Source organism: Hylobates moloch, unplaced genomic scaffold, assembly GCF_009828535.3.
Source record: "Hylobates moloch isolate HMO894 unplaced genomic scaffold, HMol_V3 SCAFFOLD_21, whole genome shotgun sequence".
Classification (NCBI taxonomy): domain Eukaryota; kingdom Metazoa; phylum Chordata; class Mammalia; order Primates; family Hylobatidae; genus Hylobates; species Hylobates moloch.
The window spans coordinates 45,541,375-45,569,089 of NW_026652296.1; the positions used below are offsets into that span (position 1 = coordinate 45,541,375).

General features: G+C 38.9%; 1 protein-coding gene across 5 annotated transcripts in view; it reads right to left on the reverse strand.

Moving 5' to 3' along the window:
• Nucleotides 1-27,715, reverse strand: part of MACROD2 (mono-ADP ribosylhydrolase 2) — a 2,131,323-nt gene that overhangs the window by 358,761 nt on the left and 1,744,847 nt on the right. Inside the window, exon 1 of one of the 5 annotated variants that reach the window (XM_058432750.1) lies at nucleotides 23,988-24,160. The exons of the other annotated variants lie outside the window; for them this stretch is intronic. The gene's annotated coding sequence lies outside the window, so the exon portion shown is untranslated. Of the gene's footprint in view, nucleotides 1-23,987; nucleotides 24,161-27,715 lie in introns of those variants that run through there. 5 annotated transcript variants of the gene reach the window in all.

A 27,715-nucleotide genomic window follows, 5' to 3' on the forward strand; every position in this document is an offset into this window, starting at 1 on the left:
GTTTTATTCATAATTGCCAAAACTTGGAAGCAACCAAGATGTCCTTTAGTAGGGGAATAGATAAATAAACTGTGGTACATGCAAACAAAGAAATATTATCCAGCTATAAAAGGAAATGAACTACCAAGCCATGAGAAGACACAGAGGAACCTTAAATGCATATGACTAAGTGAAAGAAGTCAATCTGAAAAAGGCTACCTACTGTATGATTCCAACTATATGACATTCTTAGAAAGGCAAAACTATGGGGACAGTATAAAGATCAGCGATTGTCAGTGGGTTTGGAGCGGGAGAGGTGAATAGGCAGAGCACAGAGGATTGTTACCACAGTGAAAATACTCTGTAAGATACTATAGTGGTGGTACATATTATTAGACATTTGTCCAAACCCATAGACTGTACAGCACCAAGAGAAATCCCTAATGTAAGCTATGTATTTTGGGTAATAATGATGTGTAAATGTAGGTTCATGGATTGCAACAAATGTACCACTGTTATGGAAGATATTGCAAATGGGCGAGGCTATGTTTGTATGGGGGTGGTGGGTACACAAGAAATCTCTGTGCCTTCCCCTCAACTTTGCTGTGAGCCTACAAATGCTCTAAAAATAAAGTTTGTTTTTTTTTAAGATGATGGTAAACTGCATTTAAAAGAACATCTATGTATTAACATGTAAAACTCAGGGGCAAGAGACGTTGATGTGAGGACTGAAACAGAGTGCTTGCAGGCAAATAGACATTTGACACATAACAAAGGAAAGAATGAACTTATTAATAAGTTTCAATGGGACAACTGGATATTAATATAGAAAAGAAATAAAATTGTATCTCTAGTTCATCCTTGACAATACTAGGTCGATTAAAGATGTAAAAGTGAAAGGCACAACTGCAAAGCTTTTAGAGAAATAATACAAAATGCCTCGTGGCTTCAGAATTATGAAATTCTATTAAAATATAATATTAAGAGTACAGAATAAGAGAAAGATGGATTATGTCAATTTTATTAAAATTATAAAATTCACTTTATCAAAGATATCATGTAAAGAGTAAAATAAAAAAAAGATAAGCCACTGAAATGGAAAATATATTTATAACACATATACCTGGCAAAGTACTAGTATTCAGAATAAATAAATAGCTACTACAAATAAATATGAAAAATACAGTCAACAAGGGGGAAAATGGATCAAAGACCTGAAGAGATACTTCACAAAAAGGAAATCCAAGTGATCATCTAGAAATCCAAGTGCTATCTAGAAATTTCTAGAAATCCAAGTGCTATCTAGAAATATGCTCAAACTCAGTAGTAATTTGAGAATGCCAAGTTAATCTATTTTCTAATAAAATTATACATACCTTAGATTCTCAAAATATTTTTAAAAATCTGATAATAGCAAAATGTTGGTGAGGATGTGAAACTGCTATTTCGAAGTGTCAGTTTGGTACAGCCTCCTTGGAAAACAGCTGGACATTGTCTAGCGAAACTGAAGATGTCTATGCCGTGGGAATTCCACTCATAAGCATCTACCTTAGTAAGAATTTGCACATATTCTCTAACAGACATGTCCCAAACCATTCATAGCCCCATTACCAGTTAAGAGCCCTAAACTGAAATCATCCTTAATGACTATTAAGAGAAGGTTGAATATATAAATTATGGCAAATTCATTCAACGCAATACCATAGAGTATTAAAGACAAATTAATTAAAGTTACATGCAACAACCTGAATACATTTCACAAATGTAGTTTTAAGCAACAGGAGAAATTTGGTAAAGAATACATATAATATGATTTCATTTATGTAAGATTCAAAAACAATAAAAACACGCTGTATTTTTAGGGACACCTAGTAGAATATAAAAGTCAGGAGAGTAGTTATTTTTAGAGAAGAAAAATGTGATGCAATCAGGGGCTTCTATGTTGCTAATTATTGTTGGCAAGGATGATGGTTATCAGGAATATTTATTTGACAATTATTCTCTAAACTATTCGGATATATTCTATGCACTCTTTTATGTATAGGGTTTGTGGGATGCACCCAAAATACACAAATCATACACACACTGTGAGGGTATAAATCAGATAAAAGAAAATTTCCCTAAAACATGTGTTATAAAACCATTCTCATTTGTGATAAAAATAAATTTAAAATGATTATTTATATTAACATAGAAAAAAATTCTAAAATAAATCAATCAAAATGTTAACAGTAGTTATCTTTAGATTGCGGACATGTTGGTATTGTTTCTAGTATTTTATGAGTTGTCTACAATGATATATATTTTTTGTACTAAAAAATACATTTCTTCAAAAACCACAGAGATCAAGAAAGGGTCAAGGATGAAACTATAGCTTTAAAAGTGCACAGAAATTTGGGAAATTAATCTTTTAGCAAAATGATCACTTAACAGAAGATTTTGGCAAACCTACAACATTTGCAAGACGATTCTGTGAAGTCTGTGAGTAACAAGCCAATTGCTTCTGAGGAAAAAGCTTTCTTGCACATGCTTATGGGTTACAAGACTTCAGATACGTAGACCATTGCAATGCAATGACCCTGGAAGCACGTCTACAAGACAGCACCAAGAATGTGCTTTTAAGGATAGTGATATGCTCATGGCATGCCATGAAGGTACTTTCTACAGAGTAATCTGCCCACCCATGTGTAGGTTATGAGACTTACTTAACATAGATTAGCCAAAAGTTTTCACGAAGATGGATTTGAGGTTTTAAAAATATTTTCTGGATTTTGGAAATGCATTTATTAACCCCCCAATATCTGACCAAAGTTCAGTGGAGAGAAAGCACTAACAAAGAAAACACAGAACCCCAACGTAATGGGTGCAGGAAATTAAACAACTAAGCAAAGAACCAGGCTGATTTTGATTGCTATACCCTACTGAAAAAAGCACTTCTCTCAATTATATTTTCATTTTAGAAAAGCTAAAACAGAAGCCATGGCTTTATATGTCTTAATCATCCCTTTACATCGGGCATTAATTGAGACCTGCCAGAATTTATGACCCTTTGGTGAACAAAGAGGTATCATAAATAGGAAGAAAAGCCTCTCAGTGGAGACTCATGCAGATGTACCTCTCACTGCAATAGTCCAGGGTGATTCAAACCAAAAATAGTTGATTAAGGCAGACATTCTAGGACAGGAAACCCATAACCGAAACACTAATCAAAACACAAATTGCATCTCTAACGAGGCATTGATTTTTAATCAGTCAATGTGTTGGATGTAAAGATGCAGCGGTTGGTTCTATCAATGGAAACCCTGGGTTAGGGCAATTTGTGATTAGTGCAGAGAAGGCAGAAGGACAGAGAAATAACTAGATGATATGTAAAATTTTAAAAAATGAAATTTGAGTATATAGCCATTATGGGAAATAGTATGGAGGTTCCTCAAAAAATTAAAAGTAGAACTACTGTAAGATCCAGCAATCCCATTACTGGGTATACATACAAAGAAAATGAAATCAATGTGTCAAAGAGATGTCTGCCTGCTCATGTTTATTGCAGCACTATTCACAATAGTCAAGATATGGATTTAACCTAAGTGTCCAACAACAGATGAATGAATAAAGAAAATGTGGTAAATATATGCAATAGAATACTATTTGGCTATACAAAATAATAAAATTCTGTCATTTTTGACAATGTAGATGAGTCTTGAGGATATTACATTAAGTGAAATAAGCAGACACAGAAAGACAGATACAACATTTTCTCATTCATATGTAGGAGCTAAAAAACTGATCTTATGAAAGTAGTGACTAGAATAGTGATGACCAAAGACCAGGGAGGGTAGGGGACATTGGGAGATAAAGAGAGGATGGTCAATGGGTACAAAGTTACAATTAGAAAAAAAGAGTAAGTAGTGATGTCCTATTGTACAGTAGAGTGACTGTAGTAATTAAAAAGATACTGCATATGTGAAAATAGCTAGAAGAGAGAATTTTGAATGTTCCTATCACAAAGAAATGATCAATGTTTGAGGTGATGGATGTGCTAATTACCCTGATTTGATCATTACACAATGCATACCTGTATCAAAACATCACACTGTGCCCTGTAAATATGTACAATTATTATGTCAATAAAAAATAGAAATAAATTTAAAAATAAAAGGAAGTAAAAAGATGGAAAGACATGATGCCAAGCAAACCAACATTTATTTTTGGTGATTGTATTTAAATTTATTAAGTGGGTCATTTCATTGAAGCTTAGTTAAAATTGGTCATTTCTGAGATTCAAAACAAGCTTTTGGAGGAATCTGTGAGGAGATGATTGAAAAGCCTTTCCCTAATTAGGAAGGCATATCACAGCTAATCACCAAATAGATGACTTCAAAGACTGCTTAGACAGTAAAGAAAACTGGAGTTCACTCACAACTATGATGGCATGTTGAGAACAAGTAAGTTTCTGATACTTTGCTGCAGTACATTCTTAAAGTCGGCAAAGTGCATAAATTCTTCTGCAGGAGTCTCTGCCTCAAAGCTTGTTCAAAATCCCTTTTAATAGAACTGCCAGTCATTGCAGAGCCTATAGTGCTTATTTCTTAAGAAATCATCATCCATAAATTTCTAATATTTACAGCCTGAACAAGAAATAAATACAGCTTTTGTTCAGTAGCATTCGTGAGTAAGCAGTGGTATTTCTCTTAGTGTGTGCAGAATTAAATGCTTTAGGAAAGATTTATCATTGCAAAAGGATAATTTGAAGGACTGCATTGAAAAAAAATCAGGCCAGTTAGGATTAGAAAACTGTTTAATAATCAGCACTGACACTAGCTTGAAGAAGGATAATTAGAATCTTTAATGTGCAGAGTGCCTTTTGAAAACATTTCTGGTGGTTAATACCACCATCTTAACATCCAAAGAAGGGCCACTGAGCTGACAGATGATAACCAACAATCTTATCCAAGGTCATAAGGAAAATCGAAGGACAGACTTTAGTTCTTCTCATATATTCTCTCATTAGATTTACTACTATTCTGCAATATCGTTAGGGGGTATAACTTCCCCCGTAAGTCATGGATCTAAGATGGAGACTGCTGATTTTGAAATATCAGTGGACTTCTGAAATCACAGCTGAAAAACAGTACTTCCTACCTCTTCCCTCTGGGCGTTCAAGACTGAGAGTCGGTTTTAAGGAGGAAGGCTTGCTGATCCAAACCTAGCCTTGGTGATCCACCCTACACTGGTTATCCACCCTACACTGCCTTGGTGAGGATTGAACAAAGATGCCTTTTCATGGCCACAGGGCTTGAACAAATACTACCTATTCCTGAAATCCAAAATAACTTCATGTCCTCGGCATTACCTCTATGTAAAAATGCAATTGTCACTTAAAACTCATAACCATAATTAATATACAGTTGGGAGCCAATGTTTTTGGTAGAAATTAAGCTGTATTTTTATGGCAAGGAAATGAGATTAAAGAATAACTTGCCTGTTTGCTTAGAAAACACAATAAAAGGCCAGCCACGGTGGCTCATGCCTGCAATCCCAGCACTTTGGGAGGCCGAGGCCGGTCACCTGAGTCCAAGAGTTCAAGACCAGCCTGGCCAACATAGTGAAACCCCGTCTCCACTAAAAACACAAAAATTAGCGCATGTAATCCCAGCTACTCGGGAGGCTGAGGCAGGAGAATCACTTGAACCTGGGGGCCGGAAATTCGTACCCCTGCACTCCAGCCTGGGCGACAGAGTGAAACTCCGTCTCCAAAAAAAAAAAGAGAGAAAACACAATAAAAAAACATGGACATTAACATGCTATGAGGACATTTTAGGGCCACAATATCAAAAACCTTCCCCTAGTAGTTGTCAGCCTTTCTGCATCCAATCGCTCTTGCTGATCCCATTTTCCATGCCAGCTATCGTTTCTTTTCACTCCCCACCTTTATAGCAGATCTCCTTGAAAGAGTTGCCTGTCCTTCTTGCTTCCAGTCACTCTTGAACCCACTTAAATCAGGCTCCCTCCCTACAATTCCACCAAAGTAGCTGTTCCCAAGGTCCTCCATTCACCCAATGCGAGGGTCAGTTCTCAGGCCCCATCTGACAATCCATGTCACCCTTTCTTCTTTCTCTTCCTAGCTCCTGGCCTGCTCCTTCTAAATTCTTCCTGGCAGGTAATTCTCATGTCTCAGGTGTCTAGATTAGGGCTGCACGCTCACATCCCTGTTTCGTTCTTTGATCCACAGGTAGTGGCAATGACACATTTGAAGAATTTAGACATTTGGAAGCAAGACTTCTGGCACAATCTATTTAATGTTTTATATTTTCCCAGTCATGTTATCTCCACAAATCTTGCAGTTATATGAATACATAGTTCCATCCACCAGTGAACACAACAGCTCTATCCCTCACCTCTTTCATATACACTGTCACAGATAGCAGTTTATGGTTTTATTTCCTTCAACTAGGAAGCCCTGAACTCTAGTAGGCTGTAGATGCCTGACATTTAATTAGTCACCCAATTATGCCTTTTTGCTGGCCTTAGCCTATGTTTTCATTTAGGAGAAAAAGAAATCAAATTGATTGGGCTTAGAACGAAAAAGAAATACAACTCTAGTTATTAGCCCTAGCCTCCTTAGGGAAGAAATGAGAGATTTTAATTTTTCTCTAAAACTAAAGCGATGGAACAAACAACTGTAATTATTTCAGAGGATACATTTAGTATTTAAGTCAGAAAGAAACAGTTACAACCAACCTAGAGAAGTGGTATTCTCAGCTGGTGCTGGTTCATGGTTGATCATATTAATATGCTTTTATCAACAGAATAGGATTTGAGGAAGCAGTCCACAAGAAAAGTCAGTGTGAGCAGGTCATGGAACATAACATTGTCGCCAACAGAGAATGACTTTTCCTTTTCTATCACTATATTTTCGTTTCCCATTACACCTTTCAGTATCTTTCATTCCTAGCCTTTCCTAATCATGTAGTTTCTTTTTCCTCCTTTTCACTTAGGGCCTGTTATAAAGGATAATGCCTCCAAAAGTGGTGCTCAGAAAAAGAAAACCTGATGATGGCTTTCATTGTGAGTTTTTATTCTTTTCTGTTCTTTTTGTTGTTTCTTGTTAAAAGTAGGGTTGTCTTGTGATGAGCGAGAAAAAGAATAAGGTGACTCAACAAAAAAAGTTTTTTAAAACACTGTAAATAGAATTGGGGGTAAAGTATAAAGCTTGTGCACTTTTAAAAACCTCAAACTCAGTGTTGAGTACAAAAGGCAGTGCTCCCTGCTAATCTCCTGAAAACTAACCCTTTAAAATGGTCTCCAGCAGCTCCCAGCTGCTTTAGTTGGTGCCTTTCCAAGTAAGTCCGAGAAATATAGAAATGGGTCTGGAACATTTGCTTGTAATCAAAATGTGAACACATATCTACAATCAACCATGTCTTAAACACCTTACACTGGCTTAAAAATCCATCTATCTGGAGGAGACATTTACTATAGAATAAAACCATTCATAGAAGTGACTCTTTCTCTAATAGTTTGCAAAACAAGCCTTTTAATTGCAAAATAACATTAGTTAAATCAACTGATCAGAAAGCATTTTTTAAGCGGATATTTGGAACAAATTTTTAAATAGTTTTTATTTTTAATGGTAGTCACTGCTTCAGGCCGGTTGAAAGAGAATTAGCAGGTGGCCTTCTCTTGCAATATCTGTAATGAATGAGGATAAATAATTTAATAGTTTTATTTACCTTCTGTGCTATTAAAGTGTAAAATGTCATAACACCTTGCATAATTTGGAGTAAAAATGCCAACCTACTGTGAAGGGGTAGTACTTTTAAAAAAAGTTTATATAATCTTAAATTGTTTATTAGTATATGCATGGTAAGCTTGGATGAGGCAGAGCAAGTCTTGAATCTTTTCATCTATAAAATGATCTACCTCCAAAGATTGTGAAGATGAAATGACCAATAACAATAACAAAAACATCAAACACTTTGATTAGGGCTTGGCATGCAAATAAGCTCTTAATATGTTGTACTTGTTCCAATTATCAGCATTATTTAATTAAGATATACAGTATGTAAAATTAGCAGAGTGTCTCCAAATGAAGTGCTGATAAAGAGGTATTAAACTAACAAAATATATGCAACATGTCTATTGCACTATTGTTTGATTTACTAGCAAAACTTATCTCATAGACAGGAAAACCACAAAATACTGCCTAGTTCCTTTCTAAATGTCTAAAAATTTGGTAGAGATGGAGCCTTATCTTTTTATGCAAAAACATCAATAAAATTTGTATACATTTACATATACATATATAAAATTATGTGCATTTTAATACTATAAGTTTTTGTTGATTTTTCTTTTGCATTAATGTGTTTATATTTCTAACTTCGGCAATAATTTTTTTTAAGCCCCAAGGTAAGATCAGGGTTGCAAAAGAAATGCTATTCTCTTTGGTAGAGCTGACTGACCTTTGAAGTACACATTTGCTGACATGACTTAAAAGACTGCACTCCATCACATTCCTAACTAATGCAAAAGAATCGCAGCCAGATTTTTTTTTTAATCACACTAAAAAATGAAGATAATCCAAAGTGAACTGGTTTTCTCATCATTATAAAATACTTGGACATAATGGCATTTTATACATAAAATTAAATCCCGCCGGGCGCGGTGGCTCACGCTTGTAATCCCAGCACTTTGGGAGGCCGAGGCAGGCGGATCACGAGGTCAGGAGATCGAGACCACGGTGAAACCCCGTCTCTACTAAAAACACAAAAAATTAGCCGGGCGCGGTGGCGGGCGCCTGTAGTCCCAGCTACTCGCAGAGGCTGAGGCAGGAGAATGGTGTGAACCCGGGAGGCGGAGCTTGCAGTGAGCCGAGATTGCGCCACTGCACTCCAGCCTGGGTGACAGAGCGAGACTCCGTCTCAAAAAAAAAAATTAAATCCCAACAGAAAGGAGCTAAAGACACTAATTAATTTCTAATACAAACCTGTAAACTCTTGGTATTGCTTCTTAAACAACATCTTAACTGGCATTTTCCTGTAACAATGTAACAATGTGTATGTAGTTCCAATTACAATATATCATTGAGTAGAATGCAATTCTAAGTGCCAGAAGACTTCTTGATCTCTTTAAAATTCATGAGTATTTAATTGAAAAAATTGGGGACTTTAAACAAGATACAAATACACAATTTATGTACTTGTGCACACACAGTATATATTTATAGATACATAGATCACATATATCTATATCATGTTTATATATGCATATTAGTAGGAATAAAAAGTATAAGGCACATATTAGTAAAGTATGTGGCATATATTAGTCAAGTATATGACACATATTTATTAGTAAAAATTTTTAAAAAGTATATGGCACAAGTTTGTACAAAGATGCTTCTCCTGTAGGCATTTTATTGATGTGTCATAGGAATACAATGTCATTAGATTCAGAGTGAGTGCTTCCCTATGAGGAGGGTGTTAAGACCCTAATGAAACCTAAAAGCTCTATATCTCGTTAAGCAACTACCCAGCTTCTCTGTTTGTCTTTCCATCCCCCAAGTTTTCTTCTTAGCAAGGAAGAGCCTCTGCTTGGTTTCTTAAGTATCTTTGGCTTCCGGCTACTTATTCCACTTTTCTTCAAATCTCTACTTCAAATATTTTTAAAAGTAGCTTCTGGAAGAAGGTGGCTAAAATGTCCTTTACCAGAGGATTTAAGATAACTATGCAGGAAAGGGATAGTGGCAGGAGCCAGGGACTTTTTAGTGGAGCAAAGAATCCCATTGCCAGTGAATTTCTCTACTCAGAAAACAGGGGAAGAGAATCCTTACAGATCTACTTAAATCATCTTAGTTCTGTGGTTGGCCCTTGCCAAGAAGATAAGCAGATATATCAGCAGGCCTGGGTTGACTGGTTTTCGTTTGCTTGTTTGGTTGGTTATTTTTAATGTGCATAGTTAAACACACTAATTTAGGGCCAGGAAGAATTTCTGTTGGGGCATGGTTATAAACCACTGCCTCTTTTTCCATCATTTATACCGTGTGTGTGTGTGTGTGCGTGTGTGCATATGTGTGTGTGTGTTTACTAGAACACATATACTGCTGGCTCCATATCCCAACTTTGTCTTCTGCTTTGATCTTCTTAATAACCTTCAGCCTTCCCTCCTGGCCCCTTGGATTTCATGGACTATGAGTTTTCAGTGTTGCTGTTTACTTCTGTGTTTACCTTTTCACCCTTTGGTAAGGTCATTTTGGTCCCTCGTCTCCTGCAACCTACCCCTGACCAGACCAGACCCTGATATGTTTGGGTGTCCCCACCCAAATCTCATGCTGAATTTTAATTCCCAGTGTTGGAAGTGGAGCCTGGTGGGAGGTGATTGGATCAAGGAGGTGGTTTCTAGTGGTTTAGCACTATCCCCCTTGTGCCATCTCATGATAGAGTTCTCACGAGATCTGGTTGTTTGAAAGTGTGTAGCACCTCCTCTCTCTCTCTCTGTCATCCAGGTGAAGACATGCCTGCTTCCCTTTTGCATCCTGCCATGATTGTAAGTTTCCTGAGGCTTTCTCAGAAGCAGAAGCCTGTATAGCCTTCAGAACCATGAACCAATTAAACTTCTTTTTCTTATAAATTACCCAGTCTCAGCTACTTCTTTGTATCAGTGTGAGAACATACTAATACAGACCTGAAGCCCAGTACTAAAGTTCATAAAGCAGGAGATTCTGCTGCTTTATAAGTATTGAGAACCAGAGCTGATCAGAGCATCTTGTATAGCAATGGTCTTTTTTAAACTCTGAGATACAGGCTCTATATCTTTGAAAATCCTTTACTAAAGATCCTCCTCTGCTGCCATTGGTATTGGTAGTCAGCACCATATATTTTTAAACATTCTCAGCCTGAACGGTTTTCTGTAGCTTTCTTCTTCTCTCTGCAGAATGGTATCTAGAATCTCCGGGTATTAATAATCTATCCAAGAAAAAATGTGACAGAGGAGTGCCTGAAGCCAGACCCTTAATGATTCAGGACTGAGAAACAGTACCAGGTAGAGGCCAGATACCAGGATTTAGAGTCAGAACACTGGAGGGGAAGCCTAGTTGCACTGGATATGAGATGCAGAATCTTAAGTAAGTCACTCAGCCTCTCCAGGGCTGTTTTCTTGTTGTCAAAACAGAAAACAATTTTTAAAAATTACTTAAATGATTGGACCAGGACCCTATCAGATAAGACATGTGGACGGCTTTCTTCGTTGTCAAAGGGCTAGTATATGGATGGTGTTCTTATCACCAGGGCTAGCAATGCTGCAAAGGCAAGGTTAGGAGACTGTAAAGCTCTCAGCCGCCAGGACCGAAAGAGGGAGAAATGGCAATGGAGACAGGCACTGGAAGCCAAAATGAGAGCTGCCCTTCCAAGCTCGGATGACAAAATAAAGCCACAGTATAGGGAGTTTGGGTTTCCAGGTCTTCTACTTTTTTTTTTTTTTTTAAGAGCAACTTCCCTGGCTCTTGCCTACCCTGTTAGTGATAGGTCTAGAACAAATAGAGTGAAAAATATGATGTGTAATCCGATCAGTAAAAATTACTAGCGGTGGAGGAGGTGGCAGTGGAACCCTTGGCCACATCGTCTTAATCAACTAAAGGCAGATGGAAACTGGCTGTGCCAGAAGTTCCAAGAAGCATCTTCCAAACCCAGGGTCATTCGGCCTGTGGGCCAACTCCAGTTCACCATCTGTTTTTGTGAATAAAGTTTTATTGGAACACAGCTCTGCCTATTTATGCACAACACAGAGTTGACCAGTTGAGAAAGGTGCAGTCGACAACAAAGCAACCCACAAAGCTTAAAATATTGACTCTAGCCTTCTTAAGAAAAAGTTTGAAGACGCCCGTTTTATACCTTTTAACAAGGAGATATGTTACTTAGAACAACATTTTGGCTGCTGGATCACATTAAATTAGAAGGTGGCATCACCAAAGAATAGGACTGGTGTATTCTTGGAAAGATACTTGTTCTGCCGTCTTTTTTCAAAGCGAATAACCAAGGATCAGTGAAGAAAAACAGTTTCTTAGTCATGCATTTTAAGAAAGGGAGTAGGAAAAAAAAATTCAGATCAAATGCTTGAAACCCAGGGGGCTGAAGAGGAAAAAACATGCTAATGTTATTTGGAAAATGTTGTCAGACGCCCACCCCTGTCACAGTTACTCTCTCTTAATCAGTAACACAGAGATTCAGCAAAATGGGAACCTTCATGATTTTCACCTAAGAAACTTCAAGCAAAAGTGCTATTACTCTAAAGCAGGGAGTGATACAAGCCAGTTGTCAGAAAGTGGATTGAAAGTGTATGCTGGTAGGAATGTAGTATATACTAGCATCGACCTGTTTTTTAAATTTCTGTGAAATCAAAGCTCAAAAGCCACATGTAGTGGTAAGGAAAACACACGCCATTTCCCCAAGCTGCAGCACCTGCTGCAGTCTTACTGGGATGTGCTGGCAATCACTCCATCCAGCGAGGAGCTCACAGCAAATGGAGGCTCTTTCTCCTGGGGAATGCCCACAGCTGATCGAGGCCAAGCAGGGAGAAATGAGAATGGCTAACCTGACAGTCAAGGCTTGGTTAGTCTGTGGAAGAACCAAGAAGTGAGTCACTGACAAATGCCGAGAGCCTTACACCTGCACAAAGCACCTTTCTTACTTTTCTTTATATTTTAGCAATTAACATACCAGGAGATAAGAAATTACTGGGTATTCCCTCCCCTCCCTGTAACTGACCAGAGATGTGCAACCCAGTTTCCACTGCTTTGGAAAGCAAAGCGAAAGATCAATGAGAAAATAAGCCTTAACTCACCTCACCCACACCTCCTACACCCATTCTCCCTTGAAAGCCTGTTTACCGATTACCTGTCTTCAACACCCTTCACAGACTTGGAGAATTCAAAATGGGGACACCGGAGCAGGAAACATAAATCACTGGTACTGCTAATACAAAATATTAAAACAATAAAATATGAGTGAATTATTTTTCCTCCTTGTTATTCCCAATACCATTTAATTCTGTTTCTATAAAGGGCTGCGGAAGGAAACGGTGAAGATAAATAAAATGACTTCAGGAAAAGAAAACTTTGCTAATGTGTTTGCAAAATGCTGGAGCCCCAAAAGGAGTCTCTGGGGGCCAATACATCATTGTCCTTGAGGCCTCTGGAAGGTCAAGACTGGAGGCTACTTAGAAACTGGTAACTCAAAGATCTCGTTGGGACAATTCCCGCCAAAAACAGCAGTGACAGACAAATATGTGTTATGAAAATACTACTTTGCTTTTTTTCAGGTTTATGCAGCCTTGGTGATTTCAAAAGAAATGTTTTGTGTATAAAACAACATAATAAAAGAAAATCCTGCTACTTGACAGGGTTTCGTTTAATGGAAAGACTTTTTCACGCCCATAAACATTTGATGCCCACATCTGTTAGAGATAAAATGAGAGTATAACTTCCCTTTTGGATGAAGATATTCGGGGTTCTGAAAGCCCATATAATATGCTTAATGGAGACAGCAAAAACTGCTGTAGATAAAGTTTCCCTGATTAAATTAGTACTCTATTGAAATTTAAAATTTTATAGACTGCCTCAGGTACTTTATATATGGCTTTGGGAGTGTGTTTATATTTTAATTCTAGTGTATAGCTTGCTGTTGTCATTTTAGGAAGTCAAAGAGCCATCTACATTTGCAGTTTTTTGAGGAACCTCGATATTATTCTTTATAAAGGCTGTACGAGTTCACAATCCCAACGGTGTATAAGGGTTCACTTTTTTTTGCATCCTCATCCTCAATTGTTATTTTTTTTGTCTTTTTGATAATAGCTATTCTAACTGTGGTGAAATGACAGCTCATTGTGGTTTTGAGTTGCATTTCCTTGGTGATTAGCAATGTTGAACATTTTTAATATATTTCTTGGCCATCTGTATGTCTTCTTTTGAGAAGTGTCTGTACAGATCATTAGCCCGTTTTTAAATCAGTCTGTAGAAGCTAAAAAAGTTGACCTTACAGAAGTAGAGAGCAGAACAGTGGTTCCTAGAGGCTGAGAATGGTAGTAGGGTTGGAGGGTTAGTGAGAGACTTGCTAAAGAATACAAAATTAGAGCCTGATAGGACAAATAAGTTCTAGTGTTCTATAGTATTATAGGGTGGCTACAGTAAACAATTATATATTTTCAAATAGCTAGAAAAGAGGATTTATCTTCTCTACACAAACAATTATTTGAGGTGATAAATATGCTAATTATCCACATTTGATCTTTAATACATTGTATGTATTAAAACTCTTTACATACCTCATAAACATGTACAATATATTTTGTTTTTTCTTTTGGAAATAGGGTCTCCCTCTGTCACCCAGGCTGGAGTGAAGTGGTACAATTATAGCTCACCGCAGCCTCCAACTTCTGGGCTCAAGCAATCTTCCCACCTCAGCCTCCCGAGTAGCTGGGACTACAGTCTTGTGCCATCATGCCCAGCTAATTTATTTATTTTTATTTTTTGTAGAGGCAGGGTCTCAGTATGTTGCCCAGGCTGGTCTCAAACTCCTAGTCTCAAGCAATCCTCCTACCTCAGCCTCCCGAAGTGCTAGGATTACAGACATGAGCCACCACACCTGGCCTATATGTACAGTTATTATTTCAATTTTTTAAAAAAGTCTTCTATATTAAAAAATATTTAAAAAGATTTTCCCAGAGAAGCAATGCTATTCACTTATTAGATAGCGGAAGCCTAGAAAAGCCACCCTGCTCCTCCTATTCACCGCCATCTGCAGGGCCACCACAGCCCGACTTTGCGGTGCAGCGCCACCTGATGGTTCCTCCTCTGCATGGGAAGCCAGCCTCCCTAGGTGCTTTGCCTATAGGTGGGGATAAGATTCCTTGGTTCTTTGCCATCAAAGAACCCTGCAATACCTATCCACTCCTCTCAGAGAAAAACTCCTGGCATTATTCAATGAATTTATTATTATTATTTTTAGAGATAGGGTGTCACTCTGTTGCCCAGGTTGGAGTGCAGTCATAGCTCACTGCAGCTTCAGACTCCCAGGCTCAAAAGATCCTCGCATCTCAGCCTCCTGAGTTGCTTAGATTACAAGCATGTGCTACCATGCCCAGCTAATTTATTTATTTATTTGCAGAGATGAGGTCTTGCTATTTTGCCCAGGCTGGTCTTGAACTCCTGGCCTTAAACAATCCTCCTGCCTCAGCTCCCAAAGTGCTGGGATCACAGGTGTGAGCCACCAAGTCCAGTCTACCACACCCAGCTAATTTATTTATTTATTATTTGTAGAGATGGGGTTTTGATATTGTGCCCAGACTGGTCTTGAACTCCTGACCTTAAGCAATCCTACTGCCTCAGCTCCCAAAATGCTGAACTCACAGGTGTGAGCCACCATGCTGGGCTCAAGTCGAGGCATTATTGAACAGGATCTGGCTCCCTCTCTGGTGAGACCTCCCACTATCTTCTCCTCACTTGCTCTGTTTCTGCCTCCCTGACTTCGTTGCTGTTTCTCCAGGATGTCTGTGCTCTGTCCCCACTTCCCAGGATGCTCTTTCCCCTACCTGCATGGCTAATTCCCTCACATCCTTCAGTTGCGTCACATGTCACCTTCTCAGCCAAGCCCTCCCTGACCTCCCTATCCCCAGGCTCCTGGTCCTCCTTACCCAAATTTTTCTTTCTTCCATAGTCCTTATTTTCCTACAAATTATATAATTTGCTTTTTACTATGGGTATTATTTATTGTCTGTGTCTCCCACCAGGACCTAAGCTTCACAAGGGCAGGGGAACTGGGTCTTGAATAGGCCATGATATATAGTAGCCTCAATATGTATTTTGATGAATAAATAATATATTAATTAATAAATGCCTGAGTAAAATAACGATTTCAAATCTCCAATACTATTACAATGCCTCTTCTGGCAGAAATGCAAAGCTCCTCATTCTCATCTCAGGACCACTGCGTTTTCTGCTTCCTCTGCTTGAAGCACTTTTCCCTCAGAACTTTGTGACACTGCGTCCCTCTCCACATTCACATCTGAGTTTAAGCATCACTGCCTTTAAGAGAGGAACTTGGTGACTGCCCACACCATGCAGCCTTTGCTCTTCACCCTCTATTCTCTATGGCATTTGCCTTCTCATCTTTCTTATCACACTAATAAATATCTGAAGGGATTTTTTTTTTTACGTTTTGTAAGTATTTGTTGTTTTTGTTATTGTTGAGACACAGTCTCATTCTGTTGCCCAGGCTGGAGTGCAGTGGCATAATCTCTACTCACTGCAAACTCTGTGCCTCCCAGGTTCAAGTGATTCTCCTGCCTCAGCCTCCCAAACAGCTGGGATTACAGGCACCCGCCACCACGCTCAGCTAATTTTTGTATTTTTGTAGAGACGGGGTTTCCCCGTGTTGGCCAGGCTGGTCTCAAATTCCTGACCTCAAGTAATCCGCCTGACTCGGCCTCCCAAAGTGCTAGAATTACAGGCCTGAGCCACCATGCCCGGCCTTGCAAACATGTTTTGATATCTTTCCCTTTCCACTAGAATATGAAGGTGGGGGCATGGGCAGTCTTATTAATCACCATATTCCCAGTGCCCAGCAAGTACCTGGTATACTATAGAGGCATGATAATTATTTGTTGATTTTGTTGACTAACTGAATACTGAATGATTAACAGCCACCTGGTACAAGTTATCAGGACTTTAGTTACATATCTCCCCTGAGCATACCCTCATGGTAAAATGGTGATGAGCTAATTGATCTCTGGGGAAGACTTTGAGAATGACAAATTCCTCATACTCATTTCTGTCACCCAGGATCAGGTGAGTGTATGGCACCACTGATGTTTTCATGTAATTTACTATACATGACTATATGTATGTATGTATATACATAAAATGAATATGTTACTGTGTAATTTACTATCTATGACTCTTAGGGCAATAGAAGAACCATGACTTTTTATCTGGAGGGTTAATAACCTTTGTAAATCCAGCTACAAAGAAATATTTATCCAGAAGGCCATCCAAGTTAGTCCCTTTGATAGCAACCCTTGGATTGCCGATTTGGACTTGTAACATCAGGGCCCATGAATCACATCCTGGGCCACTTGTAGAAATCTTCCTGTGACGTCAGTTTCAGAAACGCTGAATTATCATGAATATCATAAATACAAACCTTAGATCCACCTCCTTCTCAATACAGAATGAAATGTTGAATTATGATGGTGATAAAGAAGCTTTTGGTTGACGTGAAGGACTGGATTGTTAAACTGGATAAATTTTCATCCCCTATTAGTGTGCTATTTTCTGTGTCAGTAATAGAAAGTTATTTGAGCTTTTTGGGACTCGGTTTCCCCATCTGTAATACAAAGCATCGGAATTAACGATGTGTAAAATTCCTTTTCTATGAGAGAATCAGAACCAATGCAATTAATCTCTTTTTATTTTATGTTCCTTCATTTTTCATAGGCTTAATTTAACAATCTAGAGACTTTGTGTCTGTTCACTTGAAAATTCTCCAGTAGAGTCATGGAATTTTTGAGAGCGTGAATTATTTTACATCACTTCTCACAGTGCGTAACCAAGAAGCACTCAAAGGACCTTAGTCCCTCACCCCACCACTTTCCAGGTATAAGAATCTTATGTGCCTTCTACTTCAACTCTCTCACTTTACAAATGAAGCAATGGAGACTAACAGAAGCTAGGAGACTTGCCAAGGGTCACCCAACTAGTAAGAGGCAGAGCTTAAAGGAGAGGTCATATATTCTGACTGTATGTGGGTTCTAGCAACTCCAGCAGGCTACCTTTATTCTGCCATTTGCAGTTACTAAAGCTGAGTAAACAAGATAAGTATCCTTATTTCCTCTGAGCTCAAACATTTCTAAATGAAGCAAAAATGCTTTCTGTGATGCTAACATTTATAAGGCAGGCATGTAACAACATTCTATTTAGGACCAAGACTGACTTTGACTGGCAGATACAAAATATTTGCAAAATATCTTTATGTTTTTAAAATGACTAGGATAATTTGGCAAAATGATCTGATGTGTTTGCTAAAAGAAAAAAAAGTACAATCTACATTAACAAGTTTGGGATAATTAAGAAACCATATTCACTTAAGGAAAAGTTAGTTTGCTGTAGAATTTCAAAAATTACTATAGCGCATCTATACTTATTTATAAATTGAAGCAGCTACATCCTGTGAGAAAAAAGAAGGAAGGTAAACATTTTTCTCTGAATTGGTCTTCATTGACATTTCCAAATTACATGTTGTAAAAGATGCTTTGGATCTGGGTGCCACGGCTCATGCCTGTAATCTCAGCACTTTGGGAGGCTGACACTTGAGGCTAGGAGTTCAAGACCAGCCTGGCCAACATGGTGAAACCCTGTCTCTACTAAAACCACAAAAATTAACCAGGCGTGGTGGCGGGTGACTATAATCCCAGCTACTGGGGAGGCTGAGGCAGGAGAATTGCTTGAACCCAGGAGGCCGAGGTTCCAGTGAACTGAGATCGCACCATTGCACTCCAGCCTGGGCGACCAAGTGAGACTCCATTTAAAAAAAAAAAAAATGCTTTGGGGCACAAAAAAAAATAAAGTGTAATTATTCTATCTTAAAATATAGTAGGATGATAATTAAACTGGTGATCCTCAACTTTTGCTTCACGCTGGAATCACCCATGGGGCTTTAAAAAATACCAATACCTAGATCCTCTCTCAAAGACTGATTTAATTGGTGTGACATGTGACCTGAGCATGATACTTTTTCTATTAATTTGATCATGTTAATTTACCTGGTATTTAGACCAACTAAAATTTTATTTTTTCATGAGGAATTGTATTATATATCATAAGGAACTGTAAATAAAACAATCAATTTATTTTTATAACAGAAAGGTATTTTGAATTTCCTATAATATTTTGAGAGGAGAAAACTTGGGGAAATAATAATAGAAATTAATAAATGACCGTGAGAATTAGCAGCAGAGTAATCAAGCAGTACACATTTATTGAGCAACTACTCCAGAAAGGGAACTATATTTCACCTCTATGGGTGACCAGAGCACTTCAATCCTAACGGGTGTATAATCAAGGCTGGGAGAGGTAAAACATACATGTGTGTATAAAGATAACGGGCAGTACTAAAGAGCAATAAAGAAATACCTGAGTGATTCACGACTTCAAATATTTATGCCTTGCCAGTTCTACTGATTGAACACAGCCATGATTCTCTTCACTGTTTTTCTTTTCCATCTACTTTCAACTCCTATTCTACTTTATGTCCATCTTCTAGCACCTTGCTACTCAAAGGTGTTCCATGGACCAGCAGCCTCAGCGTCACCTGGGAGCTTGTTAGAATGGCAGCATCTCAACCCCCCCTGATACCCACAGAATCTCAATCTGCATTTAACTAGTCCCCTACGTGATTCATATAAATATTTAAGTTTGAGTAGTACTGCTCTGGTAGACGCTGATCTCTAACATCTATAAAATACACCATATTAATATTACTCATACTACATTATGTACTACAATACAGCTCAATCTCTAACAGAGGGTTTTTTTTTTCAATGCCTTATGCAGGTTTTTGTAGTAGTAGTGGAGGATTTCCTCGAATAGGAAGAACTGAGTTCCTCAGAATGTTTTATTTGTGAACAGGAATTACTTCCTATCTGCGAGTAACTGCTAAAATGTGTGATATTGATAATGAGACCACAGGAGAACAATGGAAGATGCAATTTCTTCAGGCTGAAGGATTCAGAGAAGGTGTCACGGGGAAGATGGGACAGAAATGAGCATTAAGAGGTGGTTAGATTTAGGAAATTAAAATAAATAAATAAATAAATATTTCAAATTGGAAAACAATAGCAAAGGCAAAAGCCCTGACTAGAGTAGGAGGGGTTAGGATGGTGTGGCTCCAAGATGGCATCAGTCATTCTCACCCCCTGGTATTCATGGTCCTGTGTCATTACCACTTTAATTAAGACTGATCTGTGTCAAAAATATAATATTGCTGAAATAACAAAGTGTGATTTCCGGGGCTATATCTTAAAAGACACTGTAAAGTCAATTTTAAAAATTTACAAAATAAGACATCGTGGCTTATGTTTTGTTTTCTTGCCTCACTTGCTCTGTGAGGAGTAGCCTCCATGGCATGAGGTGAGGTCCAAAGCAATACCAGCACCAATTTGCCAGCTCAACAGTGAACCATCCACTGTATGAGGATCCTGTAGACCCAGTTGAGCCTTCAGATGAATAATCCAGATCAGCATTGTAAGTGCAACTTCACGAAACACCCTAAAGCAGGAACTACCAAAATGAGCCACTCCCCAAACTCTGCCCCACGGAAACTACAAGATTTAAAAAGCAAAATCTATTATTGTGTTAAGAACACAATTTTGAGATAATCTGTTATTAGTCATCGGTAACTCATATTAGTAGCAAATAATCAATAAAGTTTATTTGGAAGATGGTGAGTCAATCAGTGTGGCTTTAATGGAGAGTTTATAGACTGGGGGTTGTAAGTTAAGATACCTCCAGGGTTCTGGCAGAAGAATTACATGAGTGAAATGACTCCTTCCTGAGTCAGACAGAAAATAGGGAGTGACAGAGCCTGTGTCAACACGGTAAGCCCATTGCTATCTCCATTCTGGGCAGGTCCATGCAGAGCTGAGACTGTGGGAAATGTCAGGTGGAAGATATAGTAGTGGTCATGGTTTGGTGTCACAATGCAGAATAATTAGAACAGATCCTTATTCTGTCAAGAAGGGTATCTCCTAGGTTTTTTTGTAGAATTCTAAAAGCTTGAGGTCTTCCATTTAAATCTTTAATCAATCTTGGGTTAATTTTTGTATTTGGTGAAAGGCAGAGGTCCAGTTTCATGCTCTGCATGTAGCTAGCCAGCTATCCCAGCACTATTTATTGAATAGGGTGTCCTTTCCCCATTTCTAATTTTTTTCAACTTTGTCAAAGATCAGACAATTAATTGCAGGTGTGTGGCTTTATTTCTGGGTTCTCTATTCTGTTCCATTAGTCTATGTGTCTGTTTTGTACCAATACTATGATGTTTAGGTTACTGTGGCCTTATAGTATAGTTCAAAGTTGAATAATGTAAAGCCTCTGGCTTTGTTCTCTGGCTTAGGATTGCTTTGTTTATTTTGGCTCGTTTTTTGTTTTTCAGTTCCATATGAACTTTAGAATAGTTTTTTCTATTTCTGTGAAAAATAACGTTGATTTTCCTTGGTGAAGAATTTACGGCTAAGTCCCCAAAAGTGATAGCAACAGTAAAAACTGACAAGTGGGATCTAATTAAACTAAAAAGCCTCTTGACAGTAAAAGAAACTATAAACAGAGTAAACAGATAACCTACAGAATGGGAGAAAATATTCACAAATTATGCATCCAACAAAGGTCTAATATCCAGAATCTATAACAACTTAAACAATTCAACAACAACAACAACAACAACAACAACAACAACAACAAATCCCTTAAAAATGGGCAAAGGATATGAACAGACTCTTCTCAAAAGAAGACATACAAGTGGCCAAGAAACACATGAAAAAATACTCATCCTCACTAAACGTCAGAGAAATGCTGATCAAAACCACAAAGAAATATCATCTCACACAAGTCAGAATGACCATTAACAAAAACTTAAAAAAATAACAAATGTTGGCATGGTTGCAGAGAAAAGGGAATACTTATACACAGTTTGTGGGAATGTAAATTAGTTCACCCACTGTGGAAAGCAGGTTAGAGATTTCTCAAAGAACTTAAAACAGAAATACCATTTGACCCAGCAATCCCATTACGGGGTACATACCTAAAGGAAAATAAATCATTCTACCAAAAAGATACATGTACTTGTATGTTCATCACACCACTGTTCACAATAGCAAAGACATGGAATCAACCTAGATGCCCATCAATGGTAGACTGGATAAAGGAAATGTGGTACATATACACTCTGGAATACTGCATAGCCATAAAAATGAATAAAACCATGTCTTTTGCAGCACCATGGATGCAGCTGGAGGCCATTATCCTAAGCAGATTAAGGTAGGAACAGGAAACCAAATACCACATGTTCTCACTCGTAAGTGGGAGCTAAACAGTGAGTACTCATGGATATAAAGATGTGAATAATAGACACTAGGGATTACTGGTTGGGGAGAAAGAGAAGGGGGCCTAGGCTGACAACCTATTGGGTACTATTTACTACCTGGGTGATGAGACCATCTGCACCCCAAACCTCAGCATCACCCAATATGCTCCTATAACAAACCTGCATACGTACTCCCTGAATCTAAAATAAAGTCAAAATTACTTTTAAAAAATCTTATTCTGGAGGCAATCATCAATTCATAACTATATTAAGGATATTTTCTCTGGAAATGTTACCTAGAATACACTGAAAGGAGAAAGTACTGACAGGAAAAGAATAGTTTAGAGATACGTTAATCATGCAAACTTGAAGCCATTGGAACATGAGCTAGAGTTATAGAAATATGAATGAAGATGTTATCCTTAAAATAAGTAAATATATAATAATAAGGTTATGAATAATTGAAAGTAGAATACCTCAATTAAGATGTTCTCCTATACTTTTTCTTTAAATCTCACTAAATTTTTAGTGCCCTGTTAGAATGTAAGCTCTATCAAGACATCAGCTCCATACTTTTGTACACGACTTATTGCATACAAAACCTAGAATGCAGATTTTTGTGTGGAAAATCATGGATAATATTGTAGGTTTCCAGGCCATAGTCTCTGTCACAACTACTAAACTCTGCCATTGTGGCATAAAAGCTGCTATGGACAATACATAAATAAATGTGAGGTGCTCCAATGAAACTTACAAAAAGAAAGGGCCAGATTTGGCTCAGGGGCTGTAGTTTGCTAATTCGTGGGCTGGACTAGTGGAGGTCAGCAATTCTCAAAATTTGGTTCCCAGATCAGCTGAACCAACATGAGCATCGCCTGTTAAGAAGCTGAATGGGGCCCAGTGATCTGTATTTTAATAGGTCCTCCAGGTGGTGAATGCTGGTTTGAGAAACATTTGTGTAGGCACTCAATAACACTTATGTGATAGATGAATGAATTAATGGTTTATATCTCCATACATGCTAACTTTTGTCTCTATTACAATCATATATAAGATAGTATTTGGGATCACAAAATTATACGTGTGGTTATTAAGTCTAGCTCTGGGTATTAACATTTCTTGGTATCCCACGAAGCAGGCCATAGCTTGCAGGCAATTTACCATCTAACGGACTTTGAAAACCACTAATCTAATACAGCTGCCTTGTTTTAAAAGACAACAAAATCGAGGTCTTCTACAGTTAATTAACTTGGCCAAGCTACATGTAAATCTTGAGTTAAGAAAAAACACGCATCTTTATATAAATAAATACGCCTCACATATAATCTTACGTGTTTGGGCTTGCCAGAGAAACCAAACATTCAGGGGGAAAAATAAGAGAAAGAAATAAAAGAAACGGGCAGACTGCTAAGCTCAGCAAATCTTGCAGCAAAGGCACTTCAGAGCTGAGCTGGGGCAGCGGCGGAGCAGGGATTCCACAACCCAAGGGAACGGATGTCCCTGCGAAACCGTCGCCAGGGCCGCGTCCTTGCAGCCTGATGCCCCCTCACATCGAGGACTCCGGATCTCTCTCACCTCCTTTGGGTTGCTCTCTCAGAGAGCTCCTGGGATCATGTCAGACGGGAGGCAAGACCAGATTGCAGCTCCAGACAGAGCAACATGCAGAGGCTTGTATTGTGAATTTTAGCTCCAGAACTGCAACAACAAACCAGCAATCCCGAAAGGACCCACAGACCCTCTGAAGGAAGCAGACTGCTCCTGCAGGACCCGAGAGACCCCCAAATATTGAGTGCCCCAACTGCGGAACTGAGAAAGGGAGACCCTCCTCTCCCAAACACACACCCCCACTGGAGAAGCTGAAGGTCTGTTTGCAGAAGTTTCTGACTTTACCTGGAGCTGAGTGAAGTTAGTGAGTCGAGTGAAGATGGCGGGGAGAGTAGAGGAAGCAGCAGAAAAGCCTTGGGGGCTTCCTGGGTCCCCAAGCAGCCCATTCCTGCCTGGCACCACAAGGATCCATTGGAAGGATGGCCAGAGGAGCAGGGGGTAAAACTCCACAGGGAGAAGGAATTCTCTAGTCGAACTTTGTAACAATTTGAATGGGCTGAGGAGCCTCCTGGCAAGAACTCAGGGGAGGGCACAAATCTGGCGTGCAGACGTCACAGGCGGGGGAAGAACTAAAGACCTTTCTTTCACAGCTGGGAGGTGGATGGCCTTGGGTAAGTTTTCAGGCCCGTCTCACCCTCATCCTGGAAACAAACTTAGGGCTGTGGCAGGCTCTTTGGTTTGCACGGGAGCTGGGTAAGGCCTGTGACTGTTGGCTTTCCCCCACTTCCCTGACAACCTGCATGACTTAGCAGAGGCAGCCATATTCCTCCTAGGTACACAACTCCAGTGACCTGGGAATCTCATCTCCATCCGCCACAGCAGCCACAGCAAGACTCATCCAAGCAGAGTCTGAGCTCAGACACGCCTAACCCCACCCCCACCTGATAGTTCCTCCCTACCCATTCCGGTAGTGGAAGACAGAGGGCATGTAATCTTGGGAGTTCTAGGGCCCCACCCACCACTGGTCACTCTCCATACTACTGTAGCTGAGGCTTTCTGGAAAGCGCCCCCTCCTGGCAGGAGGCCAGCCAGCACAAAAACAGAGCATTAAACCACCAAAGCTAAGGACCCTCACGGATTCCATTGCACCCTCCACCACCTCCACCAGAACAGGTGCTGGTATCCATGACTGAGAGACCCACAGACAGTTCACATCACAGGACTCTGTGCAGACAACACCCAGTACCAGCCCGGAGCCAGGTAGACTCCCTGGGTGGCTAGACCCAGAAGAGGGACAACAATTACTGCAGTTCAGCTCTCAGGAAGCCACATCCACAGGAAAAGAGGGAGAGTACGACATCAAGGAAACACCCCACGGGACGAAAAAATATGAACAACAGCCTTCAGCCCTAGACCTTCCCTCTGACAGAGCCTACCCAGAGAAGGAACCAGAAAACCAACCCTGGTAATATGACAAAACAAGGCTCTTCAACACCCCCCAGTAAATCACACTGGTTCACCAGCAATGGATTCAAACCAAGAAGAAATCCTTGACTTACCTGAAAAAGAATTCTGGAGGTTAATTAGTAAGCTAATCAGGGAGGGGCCAGAGAAAGGCATAGCCCAATGCAAAGAAATCCAAAAAATAATACAAGAAGTAAAGGGAGAAATATTCAATGAAGTAGATAGCTTAAAGAAAAAACAATAAAAAATTCAGGAAGCTTTGGATGCACTTTTAGAAATGCAAAATGCTCTGGAAAGTCTCAGCCATAGAATTGAACAAGTAGAAGAAAGAAATCCAGAGCTTAATGTCTTTGAACTAACCCAATCCACAACAAAGACAAGGTAAAAGGATTAAGAAAATATAAACAAAGCCTGCAAGAAGTCTGGGATTATGTTAAATGACCAAACCTAAGAATAATCAGTGTTCCTGAGGAAGAAGACAATTCTAAAAGCTTGGAAAACATATTTGGGGGAATAATCGAAGAAAACTTCTCTGGCCTTGCTAGAGACCTAGACAGCCAAATACAAGAAACACAAAGAACACCTGGGAAATTCATCACAAAAAGATCTTCACCTAGGCACATTGTCATCAGGTTATCCAAAGTTAAGATGAAGGAAAGAATTTTAAGAGCTGTGAGACAGCAGTACCAGGTAACCTATGAAGGAAAACCTATCAGATTAACGGCAGATTTCTCAGAAGAAACCCTACAAGCTAGAAGGGATTGGGGCCATATCTTCAGCCTCTTTAAACAAAACAATTATCAGTCAAGAATTTTGTATCCAGGGAAACTAACCATCATATATGAAGGAAAGATAGAGTCGTTTTCGGACAAACAAATGCTGAGAGAATTCGCCATTATCAAGGCACCACTACAAGAACTGCTAAAAGGAGTTCTAGATCTTGAAACAAATCCTGGAACCACATCAAAAGAGAACTCTTTAAAGCATAAATCACACAGGACCTATAAAACAAAAACAAGTTAAAAGCAAAAACAAAAAACAAAACCAAAGTACACGGGCAACAAAGAGCATGATGAATGCAATGGTACCTCACATTTCAATACTAACATTGAATGTAAATGTCCTAAATGCTCCACTTAAAAGATACAGAACTGCAAAATGGATAAGAACTCATCAACAAACCATCTGCTGCCTTCAGGAGACTCACCTAACATATAAGGACCCACATAAACTTAAAGTAAAGGGGTGGAAACCGGCATTTCATTCAAAGGGACACCAAAAGTAAGCAGGGGTAGCTATTCTTAAATCAGACAAAAGAAATTTTAAGGCAACAGTGGTTAAAAGAGACAAAGAGGGACTTTATATAATGGCAAAAGGCCTTGTCTAACAGGAAAATATCACTGTCCTAAACATATATGCACCTGACACTGGAGCTCCCAAATTTATAAAATGATTACTAACAGACCTAAGAAATGAGATGGACAGCAACACAATAATAGTGGAGGACTTCTGTACTCCACTGACAGCACTAGACAGGTCAGCAAGACAGAAAGTCAACAAAGAAGCAATGGATTTAAACTATACCTTGGAACAAATGGACTTAACAGATATATACAGAACATTTCATCCAACGAGCACAGAATACACATTGTATTCAACAGTGCATGGAACTTTCTCCAAGACAGGCCATTAGATAGGCCATAAAAGGGGCCTCAATAAATTTAAGAAAATTGAAATTATAACAAGCACTCTCTCAGACCACAGTGGAATAAAATTGGAACTCAACTCTAAAAGGAACCTTCAAAACCATGCAAATACATGGAAATTACATAACCTGCTCCTAAATGAGCATTGGGTCAAAAACGAAATCAATATGGAAATTAAAAAATTCTTCAAACTGAATGACAATAATGACACCACCTTTCAAAACCTCTGGGATACAGCAAAGGGAGTGCTAAGAGGAAAGTTCATAGCCCTAAATGCCTTCATCAAAAAGTTTGAAAGAGCACGAACAGACAATGTAAGGTCACACCTCAAGGAACGAGAGAAACTAGAACAAACCAAACCCAAACGCAGCAGACAAAAGGAAATAACCAAGATCAGAGCAGAACTAAATGAAATTGAAACAAAAAAGACAATACAAAAGACAAATAAAACAAAAGCTGGTTCTTTGAAAAGATAAATAAAATTGATAGATCATTAGCAAAATTAACCAAGAAAAGAAGAGAGAAAATCCAAATAACCTTACTAACAAATGAAACAAGAGATATTACAACCTACACCACTGAAATAAAAAAAGAGTATTTGAGGCTACTATGGACACCTTTATGCACATAAACTAGAAAACCTAGAAAAGATGGATAAATTCTTGGAAAAATACAACTCTCCTAGCTTAGGAAGAATTAGATACCCTGAACAGACCAATAACAAGCAGCAAGATTGAAATGGTAACTAAAAAATTACCAAAAAAAAAAGGGCTGGGCGCGGTGGCTCACGCTTGTAATCCCAGCACTTTGGGAGGCCGAGGCGGGCGGATCACAAGGTCAGGAGATTGAGACCACAGTGAAACCCCGTCTCTACTAAAAATACAAAAAATTAGCCGGGCGCGG